The 18,098-nt window shown below is 41.2% G+C and overlaps 1 long non-coding RNA gene across 1 annotated transcript in view; it reads right to left on the reverse strand.

The window, feature by feature from the left end:
• Window positions 1-871: 871 nt before the first annotated feature.
• LOC131081571 (uncharacterized) overlaps window positions 872-18,098 on the reverse strand; it is a 30,236-nt gene continuing 13,009 nt past the window's right edge. Inside the window, exon 3 of the long non-coding RNA XR_009114271.1 lies at window positions 872-1,003. This is a non-coding gene — a long non-coding RNA (uncharacterized LOC131081571). The remainder of the gene's footprint in view (window positions 1,004-18,098) is intronic.

Raw genomic sequence — 18,098 nt, forward strand, 5'->3', positions numbered from 1 at the left:
ATTGTTTTTGCTTACAGAGATTATGTTTTCATGTCCTTTTCTGAATAAAGAAAGTGGGAAAATAAAAGGGCCAAATTCTCATATTGGTAGCTGAGATTTCTTGGGGGAAGGAAAAATAGAAAAAGAAAGGTAGAGAGATTTCTCATGAGCATAGAAAAGGGTAAAACATTAATGGAAATCTGGCAGTACAGTTCTCTGAAATTGAAAACTTTATTTTCTAATGCTAGTGTAAGTTCTCTGAGGGAGTGAGGGGTTTGCTTTTGCACTACAAAAAATATTCACAAGTAGTCCCCAGGGAGGGAGGCAGGAAGGGAAAAAGGAAGGGAGGAAGGGAGGGAGGGAGGGAGGGAGGGAGGGAGGGAGGGAGGAAGGAAGGAAGGAAGGAAGGAAGGAAGGAAGGAAGGAAGGAAGGAAGGAAGGAAGGAAGGAAGGAAGGAAGGAAGGAAGGAAGGAAGGAAGGAAGGAAGGAAGGAAGGAAGGAAGGAAGGAAGGAAGGAAGGAAGGAAGGAAGGAAGGAAGGAAGGAAGGAAGGAAGGAAGGAAAGAAGGAAGGAAGGAAGGAAGGAAGGAAGGAAGGAAGGAAGGAAGGAAGGAAGGAAGGAAGGAAGGAAGGAAGGAAGGAAGGAAGGAAGGAAGGAAGGAAGGAAGGAAGGAAGGAAGGAAGGAAGGAAGGAAGGAAGGAAGGAAGGAAGGAAGGAAGGAAGGAAGGAAGGAAGGAAGGAAGGAAGGAAGGAAGGAAGGAAGGAAGGAAGGAAGGAAGGAAGGAAGGAAGGAAGGAAGGAAGGAAGGAAGGAAGGAAGGAAGGAAGGAAGGAAGGAAGGAAGTTTCAAATTTAGATATGTGAAGAGCAAACAACAAACCAGTTCCTGGTCTTGACAGATCACAACATAGGAGGAGAGGAAGAAAGGAGAAAACAGCTTTTCAGCTCTCCTGCAAACAGCATGAGACAGGGAGACTTTTTCTTCTCTCTCTCTTTCTCTGGACACATCAAGCAAACCAGTTGCCTGGAGAGAGAGATAACATGTGTCACTGTCACCTCAATAAATGCTGAGCTTTATACCCATATTTATTTAGTTTACTCAGTTACACAGACTAATGCTTATTGTTAAGTCATCTCCAGTGTATTTAAGCACAGTCACAGCTCTGCACAGCCTTAGCTCTCATGCTATCTCTGTATAAGCTGGAAAATAGGAATAATGAGTTATTTTAATATATTTAAAAGGAAGATGAAGTTGAAGATGAAGATGAAGATGAAGATGAAGATGAAGATGATGTTTGTTTCTGTGGCTTCTTGGAGACAGCCCTGCCACAACCTTGACTCTGCAGGGGGGACAATGGCTTGATTTCAGCACAGAGTGGGTGATTCCTGCTGAGAATACTGCTGTGGCCAGTCCAGCAAGAAATGTCACTGAGGTCAGCAAGCAGGCATGAGGTGGTAATCACTTTCAGTTGCCACTAACCTACCTGGATCCTAGCCAGAGACCTAGAAATTGAAATTTTTGCAGGCTGCTAGCAGTCCCTTTAGCTGCCTTTTACTTAACATATTTCAAGCTGTGGAACAACGGAAGATGAAAAAGTCAAAGCCAAACAGATGTCGCAGAGATGATAAAGAGTCAAGAGCAATGGGAAATTGGGTTGGCAGGAAAATGATGTGGAGAGATGTAGATCTCAAAAGGAGTAATTTCAGATGTTTGTCAGTCACTGTTTTTGGTTGTGCACCCATCCCACATAGTTTTAATAGCAAAAGATCATGAGCAGTGTTTGGTTCTCAAATATATAACACATTTGTTTTTCCTTTAATGCAGCTGATTTTCTGATTCGCAAAGCAAAAGAATTTTTTTTGGTTGGCAATTAGTAGTGCTGTGGTGAGTCACTGCTCTGCTGGTGCTTCACTGGCTCCCTTTCTTCCATAAATGCTTCTAAGAATAACTGCTATAGAAATAACTTTCATCCAGGGGAATAGCCCAAAATAGCAAATTCTATCCCTAAAAGTTATCAGACTGATTAGTCATTAGCAGAATATTAGACTGGAAAGAATAAAAGCCTGAAAGTAGATAACAAATATGTTTCTTATCAGTTTATTTTTCACTATGATTGATGCTTTAAAAGTGCAACAATTTCAGTAAATTCATGTTTCCATAGAAAGGAAGTAGAAGGAGATTGATTTCCTTAAAATCACTTAACACCTTGCTAAAATCCCATGTTGGCAACATTGTGCTTAGAAGCAAATAATTCTGTCAGAAATAAAGGGCTTACGTTTCATTGTGTCCTAACCCTGCTGGGTTTTTCGTTTTGTTTTGTTTTTTGGAGGGTTTTTTTGAAAAGGAGTACACAGTCCAGTACATGTATCTTCTCTGTGCTGAATTATAGACAGCTATAGTGCTTTAATAGCTCATGTCATTTCAGCGACACCAGCAGAACTGGCAGAAATTTTTTTCTGAAAATCTCAACACACAAGCCCCTTTTCAGTATAGTATCAATGAGAGGAGGACAGAAAGTGCTTTGTGCAGCTGAGAGAATAGTGCCCAATGGACTGAACTCAGCTGATCTAGACATAGTTTTACATGGTCCTGTGAAGCTCAGTGGAATAGCAGCTCAGTCTCTTTAGATTCTGTGCTTTAGATATCAGAGTTGATTTGCTATCATGATGTTTGGCAACTGGCTAATCTCCAGTGATTTAAACCCAATGACATTTTATGTGGCACTTTTGCTACTTTATGTGGCCCCTTTGGAAGGCCTGAAGGCATATAATAGGCATGGATTATTTATTTAGTCATCCAATAACTTCAGAGTTGTCTCCTCTTCCTCTGGGCTCCCATAATGAAGGAGCCCACAACGTTATGCCCCAACGTCATGTGCACTGGGGTCTCAGTTCACCAATGTGTGAGTTCAACTCTCCCTTCTTTTTTACAAATAGTTTCTCAAATCCAGACACAATATAGAAATAGTCCCATCCTCATCTTAAAAAAAAGCCAACAAAACAATAACAGGCTGTGTAGATTATAAAAAGTAACTGAGTCAAAGCAGCTGATGTCATGAGGAAAGCCTCTTAGACCAGAGGAGATAGAGAAGGGGCAAATGAACAAACGTGGGCAAACACACAATGAAGGATAGGGAGTGGCCCATGCTATTTTTTCTGCCACCTGTGATCTACAAAATATATGTTATGTTCCCAGGAACTGGGCGGGGGGAAATCACAGCAATGAGAAAGATACACTTCTGAGCTATCTTTCTGTCTCAGTCTCTTCTCTGAACACGCTCTGTGTTGTTGACCTGCTTGGGAGGGCTGAGGGTGCCAGCACAAGTTGTCATGAATTGCTCAGTTCACCAGCCCGCGGCTTGCTGTCCCCTCAGGCACGCTTCAGACATAGGCTGGCACCATCCCAGGCAAGCTGAAAGCTGAGTTTAATTTCTAACATAATGATTTATTCATTGTAGTATTGGACAGTGGTACAGACTGACAAGCCTGAAGTTTACACCTTGTGGTGTTTTTGAAGGCAGGTTTACAGCTCTGTACTCCTTCAGCTTGGCAGCCTACCTCACTGGCTTATATGCTCAGCCAGGCAGGCTCATGATTGCATCAGTTTGGTGCTTTGCCTCTTGATTCCTAAATCACAGTGCCTGCTGCTGTGGCAAATTCTGATATGGTGTCTCCTCACAGACCAAATGTGATGCTGTCCTCACAGTTTCTTCTGTGCAAATTCCTGACACAGGAATGCATGCAATTTTGAAAATTAAGGACTAGTAGGACTGTGGTTAGTAGTGGTGATGATTCCCTCCAGAAAACTGAAGGACTGGTCATGGCAAGGGCACATAAGAGCAGCAGATATGCTGAGATGCTAAAAAAAATTATGATGGGACAAATAACGTTTGTTTGAGATGCCAGTAGCATCTCTCCCAATTAGGATATATTGGGTTATATCTAGGGAGTGAAGGGAAGTACAGTCAAGGTCATTCATTCCATCAGATTTTGTGTACTGGCTGTATGAAGTAGATTTAATAGGACTGTGAAGCGCTGTATCACTGTTACCATTTCATCACTGTTCAACATCTGAAAACTGGAAATTAAGACCTGTCTCTGCATTATCCCTGGGGTCAGCACTGACATATTTATTCCCTTTTAATTAGTCAGCCAACTCCAGACTGGATCAAGGGAGGCTGGAAGGGGGAATCTCAGAATGAGCATTTAAATCCTGCCTTACTGCAAGGGGATAAACAGAAGGGTATCTTTGACTCTCTGACCTCCAACACTGTGTGGACTCTCCTAAGCATTAATTCCCACCACAGCATTTGCTGCAAAGGGATACACACACTATTAACTCTCAAAGAGAGAAGGGCAGTCTGGGAGTGACAATAGAACATGCATGTAATTTTTTTTTTGGTTTCAGAAAAGGCAGGCCAGGCTGGGTGTGGATACACAGGCTCTTCCCAGTCCCATCTTTTTCATGGGAGGTTCCCCTCACACAGATTCACTGCACTCACAGATTTGTACTGGTACAGAGGTCCTGAGGCTCCTCTCAGGCCGTGGTAGACAGAGGTGTCAGTCACACAGCTCTCCCATCCCACCCTGCCAGCAGTGAGGAACCACAGCACCACCAGGCCGTGAAGGGGAGCAGCCTCTGCAGCTGGCACAGCAGGTGCTGAAAAGGCCATTTTGCTTACATTATTGCATTCATTATAAGCTCATCCCCAATAATGACGTCATATGCAGACTCTTCACACTCGTGTGCAGGGGAAAGGACAGCGGAGTACATAAAACATACTGAAATTCTCTGTGAATTTCTGTTAGATGTGGCAAGGAGGGGACCAAGTGGAAATTTTAGTCTCTCCTTTCCTCTGCATAGAGGAAAATTTTTAAGGGGAAAAACCCAAAACAATTAAGCACTACATTGATTTGCAAAGGTACTTCAAACATGGCTCTGGTTTATATCCTCAAAAACCAGCTAGAATAGGAATTTTTCACCAGTTGGAAGAAGATAATGAACTATTGCAGTTGTCTGAAAAGAAATGGCAAAGTTTTTTCATTTTTTTATTGACTGTGTTTCTGTCCATTTTATGTTTGCTTCCTATTAATATTCTGGCAGAAAAAAATTACTGTCAAGAATGTACGTCAGCACAGTCAATAGTTAAGATTTTTACTGATAGCAGATTTTGAATCCTTTAAATTTCTTCCAAACACTTTCACAGACACATAATTATTCAGTAGTGTCACAGAAATACCATGTGAATAACACATTAAATCCAAACTGGTTTGATTGAGGGGTTTTGAGGTTTTTTTTGTAAACCTACAGAAAGATGCTCACAAACAACCAATAGTTTTTGGAAATTATTCTCAGAGTAAGCTAAAATGAAAAGGAAAGAATATTCAAGCAGATTTGTGGACAGGAAATAAATGGACTACATGTTCAAATTAACTATTTAAATTTTTATTGCTGGAAATTTACTTACTAAATTTACTAGCAACTATAAATCTATGAAGTATCGATGTCCCAATATGCTATGTATTTTAAAATTATTCTTCCTAGTCTTTATCAGAGAGATTTTTACTTAAAAGGAAATGCTACAAATGAATGCAGGGGAAAAAACCCATAACAGTTTTAGTGACACTGCTTTTTCATAATTTTAAATAGTGTCTTTTAAGCTACACTTTTTCTGTAGTTGTGTTACCATTAAACCACCTTATCACTGCTATTCCACATGGTGCACTGGACAGCCCACACTCTCTGTGGGTTTTCCCTGACCTTATGTCGCTTCTGGTGGTGTAGGTCTATCGTTCTCTCTTATCTCATAACTGAGTGCAGATCTCACAGCAGCAGCGCTTCCTTCGGCAAACTATTGATCATGTCAGTATCTTCTCCCTTCCTCCCTGTTCCCTTCATCTTTCTAACCTTTTCACCAATTTACTTGTTCTTTTCCCTACTGTATTAAAACACGCCTATAGGCTGAGCTCTTTATTCTTTCTTATTTTACAACTCTTCCTGTTGAGTTGGAAAGTCTTGACAATGCATGAAAAGCTCCTTCAGGTGAAGAGAGGCTTCTGTACATAACAGCTCATGCCATTTATGCCACAGAGGAACTTTGGGGCCCTCTGCAATGCAGCTCCTGACAGATCATGCAAAACAAACGAGACAAACAACATACACAATTATAAAACACATGTGCCTTGCACCTAAGTCAAATTAATTCAACTAAGTAAATTAATTGAAGCTGCCAATTCCAATAAATATATAGAAATTTGAGAAAAACAACAACAAAAAAATCAGTTATATCTTCCCACACTCACATTTCATAAAGGCAGGCACCTTCACACTTTATCATATGTATTGCATGTTACTTTTCTGGCAAATAGCCTGGAATTCAAAATAATATATGAGTTGCTAATTTATTTTAGGGTCTATAGAGCCATTTAGGGGATTGGCTATTGAAACACTGCTCTTATCCAGCCAGTCTGTAACTAAACTGATTAGCTGTGTACAATGCAGACAATGACAGCACTGAACACTATGAATTTAAAGAAGTAGCCTACTTCACAGTAAAAATTTTGGAAGTGAGCTCATACAACTTCAGGATAGATAGAAATCTACTGATGTGATTTCTGATCTGAAAATTTTTCTGACTATTGAAGCTCTTTGTGCTTTTCTGCAGGTTGCCAAAAGGACAAAAACTTAAAACAAAAGTTCAAGTTCAATCTCTGTTTGACTTCTTCTCTTAAAACAAGAAAATCAAACCTTTTTTTCACTTTCACATTGTACTTCACACTTTGTTGTGAATTTGCCCCTCTCCATATTCCTGTCATTTTCTCTGTATGATTTGGCCTGGGGGTGGAGGGGTTAGAGAAACCACTTGAAAAGAAAATCTTAGGTAAGCCAGACAACATTGTACTGCCCCAAATAAATTCTGTGCCCCTTCTCCACAGGGAGACATTGAAGGTCAGAAAAGAAGTTTCTCTTGCTTTTCATAGAAAAGGATCATGGAATGATTTTGGTTAGAAAAGACCTTTGATAACATTGAGTCCAACCACAAATGTAACACTGTCAAGTCTATCACTAAACCATGTCTCAAAGAACCACACCTACATGTCTTTTAAATACCTCCAGGAATGGTGAATCAGCCCCTTCCCAGGGCAGCTTGTTCCACTGCTTGACAACCATTTCAGTAAAGATTTGTTTCCTAATATCAAATCTAAATCTCCCCTGGTACAACTTGAAGCTATTCTTTCTCATCCTTTCATTTGTCACTTGGCAGAAGAGATTTAGTCCAATAAAGTTGGCCCCCAGCTGACTACAGCCTCCCTTCAGGCAGCTGCATGGTGTGGTAAAACTTCCCTAAGCCTTCTTTTCTTCAGGCTAAACAGCCCTAGATTCCTCAGCCACACCTCATAAAAACTGTGTTCCAGATGCTCCTCCAGCTATGTTGCCCTCCTCTAGACTCCAGCACCTCAAAGTCTTTCTTGTAATGAGGCATCCAAAACTGAACACAGGATTCAAGGTGTGGCCTCATCAGTGCTGAGTACAGGGGCATGATCACTGCCCTGGTCCTTCTGTCCACCCTATCCTTGGTAAAGGCCAGGATGCCATTGGCTTTCTTGGCCACCTGAACACCTTCTGGCTTACAGTCACTGGATGTCAATCAGCTCCTCCAGATCCTTTTCATCCAAGCAGATTTCCAGCCACTCTTCCGCAAGCCTGTATTGCTGCCCAGGGTTGTTGTGACCCAAGTGCCTCATCATGTTGGACTTCAGTTGGCTGTGGCCCATTGATCCAGCCTCTCTGCAGAGCCTTGCTGCCCTCCAGCAGATGAACACTCTTAATGTCATCTGCAAATTGACCCAAATCATGGACAAAACCATTAAACAGTAATGGCTCCAGAACAGAGTCCTGGGAACACCACCAGTGACCAGCTGGATTTAAGCACATCCACCATAATTCTCTGGGCCAGGCCATCCAGACGGGTTTTTACCCAGATAAGAGTATAACCATCTAAGCTGTGAGCAGCCAGGTTTTTTGGGAGAATACTGTGGAAAACAGTGGCAAAGCTTTACTAAAGTCCAGGTAAATAACAGCCACAAGTCTTTCCCTCAAGCAAGTGGGTTACCTTCTCATAGAAGGAGATCAAATTAGCCAAACAGGATCTGGCTTTTCTCTTCCTCTCCAAAGTGGCTTGTTGCCTTATGTCTTTTTGACCACAAAATTAATTAATTCAGAGCCTGACTTCCTACCATATTGCAGGTAGGAATGAGAGCTCAAATACTTCCTAATTGTCCTCAATTTATCTCTGTTTCTCTTGTTGGAAGGCTTTTATTTCCATAGATAATGTTATGGTTGACTTATTCCTGCCACTATTCCAAGGCTTCCACAATCTCCCGTGCCATTGAAGTCAATAGGAGCTTTGCTATCAAATGAGCTGCAAGCCGGAGGCAATCCATAATTATTTAACTCTGGTTGCTACATGGAACTTGCTCTGTAACAGCCACTGAATTATTATTCTCTGCTAATCTGTAGCTGACTAAAGTCTCGGATAGAGTATTCCTGAGCACTCCCTGTTCCCAGGGAGGTTAATCAAATCACAATTGCTCCTCATTTATGTCAGAAATAGGCGATGAGATAACTTAAACCACACAAAATTTAAGCTAAATAACAGGTCCAAAAGAGACAAAACCATGGATGGGTGTCTGCTGTGGCCAGGACAGTCAGTAGCACCAAGGCTATCCACACATTTAGCATGAGGAGTAGCAGCAGCAGCAGCAGCAGCTCAGAACTCCTCCACAGCCCCCGCTACCACAGCACTGTCTGATCGCCTCCTGCCTGCATCGCGTCTGACTAACAGCCAGCTGCCTCAGCCCGGGCTCAGAAACACTCGCCAAAAATTCATTTAAACCAAATGGGCCCTCATTACTCTTAGAGTCCTCTCACTGCAGCACAGCATGATGCTGGGACTAGGTATTATTTTGTTTTAATCAGTGCTGCTGATATCTGAGAGAGGAAAGGGAGGGAGAGTGAGAGGATTTCACTGCAGTCTTTAATGTGGCTCTAGTGAGATGCTGTTATATATTGGGCTGTGTCTCAGTATAGGGGCTTGTTTGACAGGCCCTGTCATCATCTACCTCCAAGATTATCATTCATGCTGCTGGAAAGACAACTTTATTGGACTAAATATTGGCATGTGTCTGTGTGGCCCACACAGGTAAAGACTCTCCCTGGGCCGTGCGTCTGAGTCACTGTGCGTGGGTGTAACAACTGCACTAGTTATTATTAATCTCTCTGAAACCTCTTTACAGTGATTAAGGGAGTACTGTATGAAAGCAATCTGCTTTGTGGGCTCTCGCCAAGGAAGACCCACTAAGCAGATTTTGTTGGATCCTCCAGCCAAACTGCTCTTTTCTTGGCAACCGAAATGTGCATCAACATAGATGTAATGTCAATTTCCAGCATTTTTGTAATGTACTTTATTCAGATTATTTGGATACTACACAAACCACTAATTCAAATCACAGTATTTAACATTGCCAGTCATTTTTCTGATGTGCCAATGTATATAAACAAACCTGAGCAGGAGAAAAGGTCACATTTACAATACATCTAGAAGGGAAAAATAATGCCTTCTTTTTTGCCTCCAACCCCCTTTTTGTGAATAAGAGACCTGAGTGAAGGATTTCAATGGGAGATGAATGGCAGGAATATGTCAGCAGGTGATGGACTCTCTGCAAACCATGGCCAGCGCAGCTCAGCAAATTGCCAGGGATCTGCTCAGCTTTTCTCTAAATGGGGCAGTTGGGGATAAGAGGAGCCAAGCCCTCACTGAGAAAGCCATGAAGCTGAGATCATGTGACATGGAAGGTCTGGTAACCCTGGTTTTGGATGAAAATAATGATCACACAGTAAGTTTTAACCTATGTATAATACTAAACAGGGCTGGTAGCTAGTTTGCTTAAGTCCAAGGAAGACTCTAGTAGGTTTATATGTATGTATATATATATATATATATATATATATATATAAATATATAAACCTTATATATTTATATATATGTATATATATATAGTAGGTTTATATATATGTGTATATATATATATATATAGTAGGTTTATATATATATATATATATATATATATATATATATATATCTTTTAGAAAAGCTCAACCTTTTTCTCTCTTCCCACATCCACTTCTAGCAATAGATCAAAGCCTGGGTTTACTATTGTACTATGTGCCTCATGACATCTTGCCCTCACATACCAGAAAGTGACTGTCTCTAAAGCAGTAAGTAAAACAGAGTAAAATAGCAACAAACTGAAATTTTTCTATCTTTGTCTTTCCCAGGAGGGTTAGGCTGAAGAAAACTCTGAAGATGCAAAAACAAGAATGAAAAAGAAGTCATCTCAAGAAGGGAGAAAAAAAAGAATATAACCGTAGGCAGAATGTCAAATAGATATTTGGAATTCAGAGTGTTACACTAGCCTGACTATACTCAACTTTGACCACCTACAGCAGTTTTTATATCATCAGTTTTGTGTCATTAAGTAATTAATGTTGAGGTGATGTGCCATTTTCTTCCATATAACTTGCATTCACTACACATTATATGGTCATCATTTCAGTTTCTATTGCATTAAAGTACTTAACAGAAGTCAGTTCCTTTCTGACTTCGTATATTTAGTTCACGTGGGTTGTGTTGTGGGTATTTTTTTAGTATTTCCAGAGAGCAAGTGATCCAAAATACCCAAACACTCTGAAACAGATTTCTTCCATCTAGAAGGCAAACAAGCTTACCCTTAAGAAAACAGTAAAGAACAGACACACAGAAAACCCTTTACTGGCTTAACAGGCCCCATGTCATAGAATCATAGAATCACAGAGTGGTTTGGGTTGGAAGAGACCTTAACAATCATCCCGCTCCAGCCCTCCTGTCAAGGGCAAGGACACCTTTGACTAGACCAGATTGCTCAGAATCCCATCCAGCCTGGCCTTGAACACTTCCTGGGACATTAACAACTTCTCTGGGAAACCAGCTGTCTTGGTTTGAAAAGACAGGTGTATGCTAAGGAAGGCAGGAGCTTCTCTTAAAATGGAAAATGTAAACCCCCTCCCTTTGAATGATTATAATTTTCAAGTTAAGAGACTCTCAGGCAAAGATATGGGAGTAGGAACAGCAGTTCTTTATTTGGAAAAATAAAAGTAAAAATAAAAATGCAGTAATACAAAACAACACTGACAGAGTCAGAATACGACCTGACACCCTGTGGGTCAGGATGTTGGTAGCAGTCTGATTAAATGGTGGCTGCAGTCCTCGCGGAGTAACAGGTATGGTTCTGTTGAAACAATGATCTTGTAGAAAGGTGTAATTTTTTTCTGAAGGTCCAGTGGTGGTATAAATGGGCCTGGTCTTCTTCTGGGAATCTAGTGGGGAAAAGCTACTCCTCTGAGAGCCCAGGGAAAAGGCTGACTGTGGTGTTCCAACTCTCAGATCATATCCAGATAGGAATTTCTGGCTCCTCCCCCTGGGCGGAGCAGCTCACAACGGGATGATGTAATTTTCTCAGTGAGACTCAGTGGTCCATTAACAGAAGATATTCCTGGAGGGAGGATTGGTTGTGGAAGAGATAAAGAAAATTGCCCCATCTGCTTTTAACAGGTGGCCCAATTAACAGAAGATAACTGCCCCACCTCTAACAGATGGCAATAGAATACACATCCCCAGCCACATCTTGCATTTACAACCTTAAACACCCGTTCAGTGCCTCACCATCCTTACAGAACTTTTAATCTAAACCTTCTCTCTGTCAGTTTGAAGCCATCCTCCCTTGTCCTGTCATGGTTTTGTAAACAATTTCACTCCACCAGTCTTGTGGTCTGGAAGGCCACAGATAGGTCATCCTGCAGTCTTCTCTTCTCCAGGCTGAACAGTCCACATTATTTTCCCCTTTCCTCACAGGAGAGGTGCCCTTTTCCTCTAATCTTCTTAGTGGCCCTCTTCTGAACTCACTCCAACAAGTGGGTGTCTGCCTGTGCTAAGGGCCCCAAAGCTGGATGCAGAACTGCAGCTGGGGTCTCATGAGAGCAGAGCAGAGAGGCAAAATCCTCTCCCTGCTTTTGATGAAGCCCAGGGTAAGACTGATTTTCTGGGCAAGTGCACACTGCCACGCCATGTCCAGCCTCTCATCCACCAGCACCCCCAAGCCCCCCTTGGCAGGCTTTTGATCTGCTCATCCCCAGTCTATATTCATAGTGGTTCCCCTGATCCAGGTGCAGGACCTTGTACTTGGTCTTCTTAAATCTCAGGAGATTCCCATGCAGCCACTTTTTGAGCTTGTCCAGGTCCCTCTGGATGCCATCCCTTCCTTCAGATGTGTCAACCATACCACCCCACCTGGTGTTTGAGGGTGCACTTGGTGATGTCATATTCTTCTGCCTTTGTGTACATAATCACGAAATGACACTGACTAAATAAATTTACATACAGAGGGGTATTTGGCTGTATAAAACTGTGCATCCTTGAGTGACTTTCAAAAAGACATATGTAGGCAGGTATCAGCCTGCTTCTACAGCAGGCAGAGGAACTATCCTTGCTTTACCACATTTTATTCGGTGACAGTTATCCCATTGTAGTTTCATCTGTTTTGTCAGGCTGCCTAGTGATGAACTTGCCCCTCTCTACTGCCCACAGAGGGATGTACAGTGCAACAGGATGAAATATCTTCTCTGTTGTGGCTCTGGTCCTTGCAATAGCAAGCAGAACAATTTTGGGCAAGCCTCCTTTCTTCCTCCTAAAACATCTGCAACATCTAAAAAGAGTAATGTCTGTTAGTGGAGCCTTGAGCTGATGATATTTAAATGAAAGACAATTTCTGAACTTCAAATAATGTTGAAGAAATAGGATGATGAGGAAAAAGTCTTCTTTTGGCTTAGAAAAAAACCCAAATGCATGTATGTGCATTAATGAAATAACACTATCCAACACCAGTCCTTGATGAGTTTGCCTGTTAATGGTGGAGGAACAGGGGAAGTGTTAATGACCCCTTGACCTCCACAGTGAATCCACACTTGAAAGGGAGGGGATTAAAATGTCTTAAAAATCATGTGCTAGAAACTGAGAAAGCTTAACATTTTCCTTATGCTGATGTCAGATGACTTTCTCAACCCCTGCATCAATTATACATAACTCCAGCAGGTTAAAACTGAAGGACACGAGTGCTGGTATGTTAAGGTAAGAGTTCTTGTAACAAAACTTTAGGTCTCTTGACTTGGCATGGCTCCACCTTACTGCCTTTGTCCAGGGGACTGCTATGAAACATCTGAATTGTCTACACAGATTATCATGATCCTGTTCTCCATTTTCACCAATTTTCCATTTTATGCGTGTGGGAGTACACAAACGTGTGGAAAAGACCCCTCCCAGCTTTACAGACCACTTGTGCTGGGCTCAATCAGTTCTTCTTCCTGAAAATGCAGTAAGAGTTCATCCAAATTACCAGCTCTGCTTAGCAGCATGAAAACAAAATTAAAAAAAAAGAAATACAAGCATAGCTATAACCTACCTGAAAGAGGAGAAATATAAAGCTCTACCAAAGAGTATAAAGAAAAAAAAAGTTCAGTGTGGTAAAAAGGAGAAGATATAATAATCAGCATGCTAAAATGATACATTTTAACAATTATAAGGAAATATTTTATAAGATATGCAGAAATAAAATAAATAATAGATGTTCAAATTATCTAACTCAGAATCTCTCAAGAAGACCAAACCCTTTTGCATGATAATAGCAAATGTCTGTGTGACACCAGTAAAGCCTTGTCTGATATTACAATAAATATGAAGAGGAAAAAACATTACCCTAAAACATCAGCAATCTGCCTTTGTTCCAGTAATAAAGTTATTACTTCTGTGACTAACACAAATGACTGAAGATTTTTACAGCCACCCTGTCTGCACAACTCTCAGCTGCAATGAAATTGCCTTCTTACTCCGGAGAGACAGAAAATTTAACTTGTCGGCACCTGAGAGCTGCTTGCACAGTGCCACATTTGTACTGGGGAGAAAACAAAAGAACCAAACCAGGCTCACATTTTTTGTTCACATAATTTCAATTCTTGTAAAATTATACCCACCGGAGCTTAGAAATGTAATTTCCTACTTCACGTTACTATATATATATATATATATATATAATTGTAGCTATTATATAAATATAAATAAGTGATAAATTTGATAAATTTCCTGGAGAAACTCTTCCATTGCCATCTACTGAGTCTGAAACCAGCTGCTGCTTTCTCACCAAATTGGAGGCAGATTCAAATGTTGGTTGCCCTAAACACATTTCTGAAGTAGCATCAACTACTCCAAAGCCTTTTGGGGAATTCATAGCATGTGTTGCTCCCTTATGCTGTGTACAATGACATATAAGCTTGTGGGCTGTTGTGGCTCACTGACTGGTACTTCTGCCATCCATAGTCACCTTGAATGGCATCTCACTGTATGAATATTCTCCCTGCAGGGAAAGTGACCACCTGTAAGCTCTGCAGCATGTTTGCAGAGAACCAGCATGAGTTCTTCCTGGTGGGGAACCTGAGCACTCAGCCACCATGGGTGCTCACCAGCACACTTAGAAGAATATACTCTTTTTCAAAGCCTGGCTGCAGAGTCTGAACCAGGAAGGGCTGTGGGCTGAGGCTGCATGGGGCCACATTGTGGAAAAGGACTGTGCAGTGCCAACAGCTTGGAAAATTAAACAAAAATTATATATAAAATTATATATAAAATATATTAAACAAATATATTGTATGCTGTAAACTTTTGAGTTTGCTTTAAAAGCCATTTCATTCAATTAGTCTATTTTCTATTTTTAGTGGGGTAAAAATATTTTCAATAGAAAAGTTATCTTCCAAACAGAAATGTTATTTACCCCTTGGCTATTATTTATCTATAAGGTGTTTGTATTTCTGAATAAGGCACTATAATATACAACATGTCAGAAGCAGTACACATATCTCAGAAAAGCTTCAGGACAACAGGTGGATGAATTCTTCAAATTAACCTAGAGATCATTTTCAGGATGCTGAATATTTTTCCAGTTTGAAAACTCATTATGTTTTGCCATATGTGCAAGGTAGATGAGGGACTGAAAATGGCTTAATAGCCACATTTTTGACAAATAGCCTTTATCAACAACAAGAATAAAACCCCAAACTATACAATATCATGAAGACTAGCACTATTCTAAATTGTACATTTAACAAAATGGAAAGTAATTGTCTGTCTTTGACAACCATCCATCTCCAATATTAATGATTCTCAAAAAGTCATACAGGAGTGGTTTATCTAAAATTCCTTTGAGCAGCTTCTCTACTGTCTTCGCACATAAGAAGACTTGGCCCACTCTGCTATGCAAGCATAGAGGAAATTGGTAGTGCTTTAATTTCTGTTTGTGCTGACGTCGTTGCCTAGGGATATTCTTCCCTTTACCCAAAGGCATATACATCTCACCTCCACGAAAAAAATCATATTCCAACAGGACCTTGCACATAATTTAAATAAAACAATATACCCTCTTTAACTGAGCAGGATGAAGCCCCATTTGGACATTTGAAAGGCACTCAAATGTCCAAAGGTTTGAGGAGTGGATCCTGCAGATTGTGTGAAGCTTGAAAGAGGGTCTTAGGGCAGACTTTCTAAAAGGATGGGGACAGCCCTGGAGCACTGGGTTGTGTGCAGCCCAGAAGGCACCAGCTCCATTGCTTCCCCTGCTGCCTGGTGAGGAGGGAACAAGAACACCCCATAGGTACAGCAGAACGTGACAGAGGTGATGTTTTAATGCTGTGAGCACAGACAAAGCTTAAACAGCCTCTTTATGCCCCATTCTCTGCTCTACACAAGTGCCCAGATTCAGCTCCCTTTCAGCTCTCACTCTTGCAGTGCAGAGTAGCTACGAGAAAAAGTCTAGGATACTGCAGGACATAAACAACACTGCTGCTACTCTGGGTTATGAAAGCAGCCAGGAGTTGTTCTTCCCAACCTCAGGGAGATACAACTGTCATGGAAAATAATTATAGAAAGACCCTTCCAACAACAAAATGGTTAAAAATCCCATAGGGCTTCCAACTGTTTGTTTTGTTAGTTTGGAATTTCTGGGTTGTTTTCCTTTGAATTTCTAGCTTTGTTCTCAGACCATTGCTATAATCCTTTATAATATAATCTGTTCAAGTCTCTTGCTGTGTTTCATTTGCAGCTGTACAGAGTACATAGCAATTAGCTGCTGATGTGCTGTTATCTGGTCTCTAGTCTTTAGCATGCTTTATTGTACTTTTCATTCTCCATATGCCACCGAAAGACAGTCAAAGTCCTAATCCCCTTGCACAAAATCCAGCTTTGAATTGTGGGGCCTATCACATACTGAAATGGCTGATGAACTTTCTGTGCACTTGCCCTGGTCTGTGTTTGTGCATGTGTGCACACATATGTGTGTGTGTGCCTGTGAGAGGCCAAGAGAGGGAAAGCACTCTTTCAGATCCACCTGAGCAGTACAGGAGAGCATACTGTTAGAGATTTGGGCAAATGTACCAAAATATATTGAAGAAACAAATTTGATTTGTATCTGGAAACAATTATCTTTTGTGTATCTGAAAACAAGTTTCACAACATCTCTGCAAAAGGACAATGTCTGTGCCTCCTTTGATAATAAAGGATAAATTTTAAGACAGGAGTGGCTACATTACAATTTATTTGGCTAAAGGGAGCTATCCATAATGGAGATGCCTACTACAAACATGGCCTCCCTGAGGTGGCCAGAAAGAAACAGTTCCCTCTGAGAGATATTTATCTCATCCTAAAACAGGAATGAAGTAAGTCTGATGCACTGTGCTTTTGACATGTTTCCTTATCTTAATTTCTGGCTTCTAGAGGGAGACAAACATTACAGTCTCAGATATAGAGCGGAATCATCTGTGGGGAGGTGACCCTCAGGTAATTTCCACCCTACATGCCAAACTCATAGAAAACTTGCACTCCAAGTGAGATTTGCATCAAGGTCATCCAAGTGCCAGACACAAGCTAACCAAAAATAAATCTTTGTCCAGTAATACAGGGCACAGGTGTGAACAGAGCTCGGTATTTGCAGTGTGGCATATTAGGAAAAAGAAGGACGATGGGAAGAGGGGAAAGAGAAGGATGCTATTTTAGCAATAGGACTTCCCTCAGAAGCTCTTGAAAGCCTTTACCACAGTGAAATTGAGTCTCCTCTTTCAGTCCCACACACAGCAGAATCCTATGTGTGCAATCTGGAAGCCAGGGTGAATTTACACTATACCTTCCTACAAAGGAGGAGAGACTTAAAGCCCTCCTGGCTGTTATCACAGCAGCTGAGTTTCAAAAACAGACAGTGGAAGAAAAAGCAGGGAACCAATATTTAACAGTCCTTGAGACTGTCTTCTGTCCCTGCAGCCCTCAAAACAAAATGGTCGGAGAGACTTTGTGTCAGGGCGTTTGTGCTGGGCACAGTCTGGTCACTCCTCTCAGCACAACCAGGCAATAGGGATGGTCCTGGGCTGGTCCATCCATGACTAAAACCAGGCACAAGCTGGCACTGTTTTCATCAGATGATCCACGTACCCAAAGTCGTTTCTCACCTCTTAATCAGTTTCCTGGGATTCAGCTGAGCTGTTAGCAGAAGATTACATTCTGCTTCCTCCACCAGTGGTGTCCAATGCCAGCAGTACTCAAGTGCCCTCAGGAGTATTACTGTTTCCATAAGCAATGAGAGGAGAGGGTGAGCTTTATGAGATGGATATTTTATTATTTTGTGTCTGTAAGAAAGGCTGTTTTCCATACTCAGGTAAGGCAAACACAAGATGTTCCTTAGCTATATGGCACAAAATACAAACACAAACCAGAGGCACAAAAATATAAGACCCAGCTTTGCCTTAGTTGCTACCCTCCCATCCCTTTACCTTCTGATGATTTCTATGTAGAGGAACACTAATATTTTTTTCAGTCACTTTACCCTTGTTTCCTATTTTTTCTTCCTACCTTCTTTGTTGCCAAAAGAATGTACAGCTTTGCAGATGTTTAAAACCAATTTTCAGTTGCAGACAACTACAGGGAAAACCTGCA

Source organism: Melospiza georgiana, chromosome 3 (assembly GCF_028018845.1).
Source record: "Melospiza georgiana isolate bMelGeo1 chromosome 3, bMelGeo1.pri, whole genome shotgun sequence".
Classification (NCBI taxonomy): domain Eukaryota; kingdom Metazoa; phylum Chordata; class Aves; order Passeriformes; family Passerellidae; genus Melospiza; species Melospiza georgiana.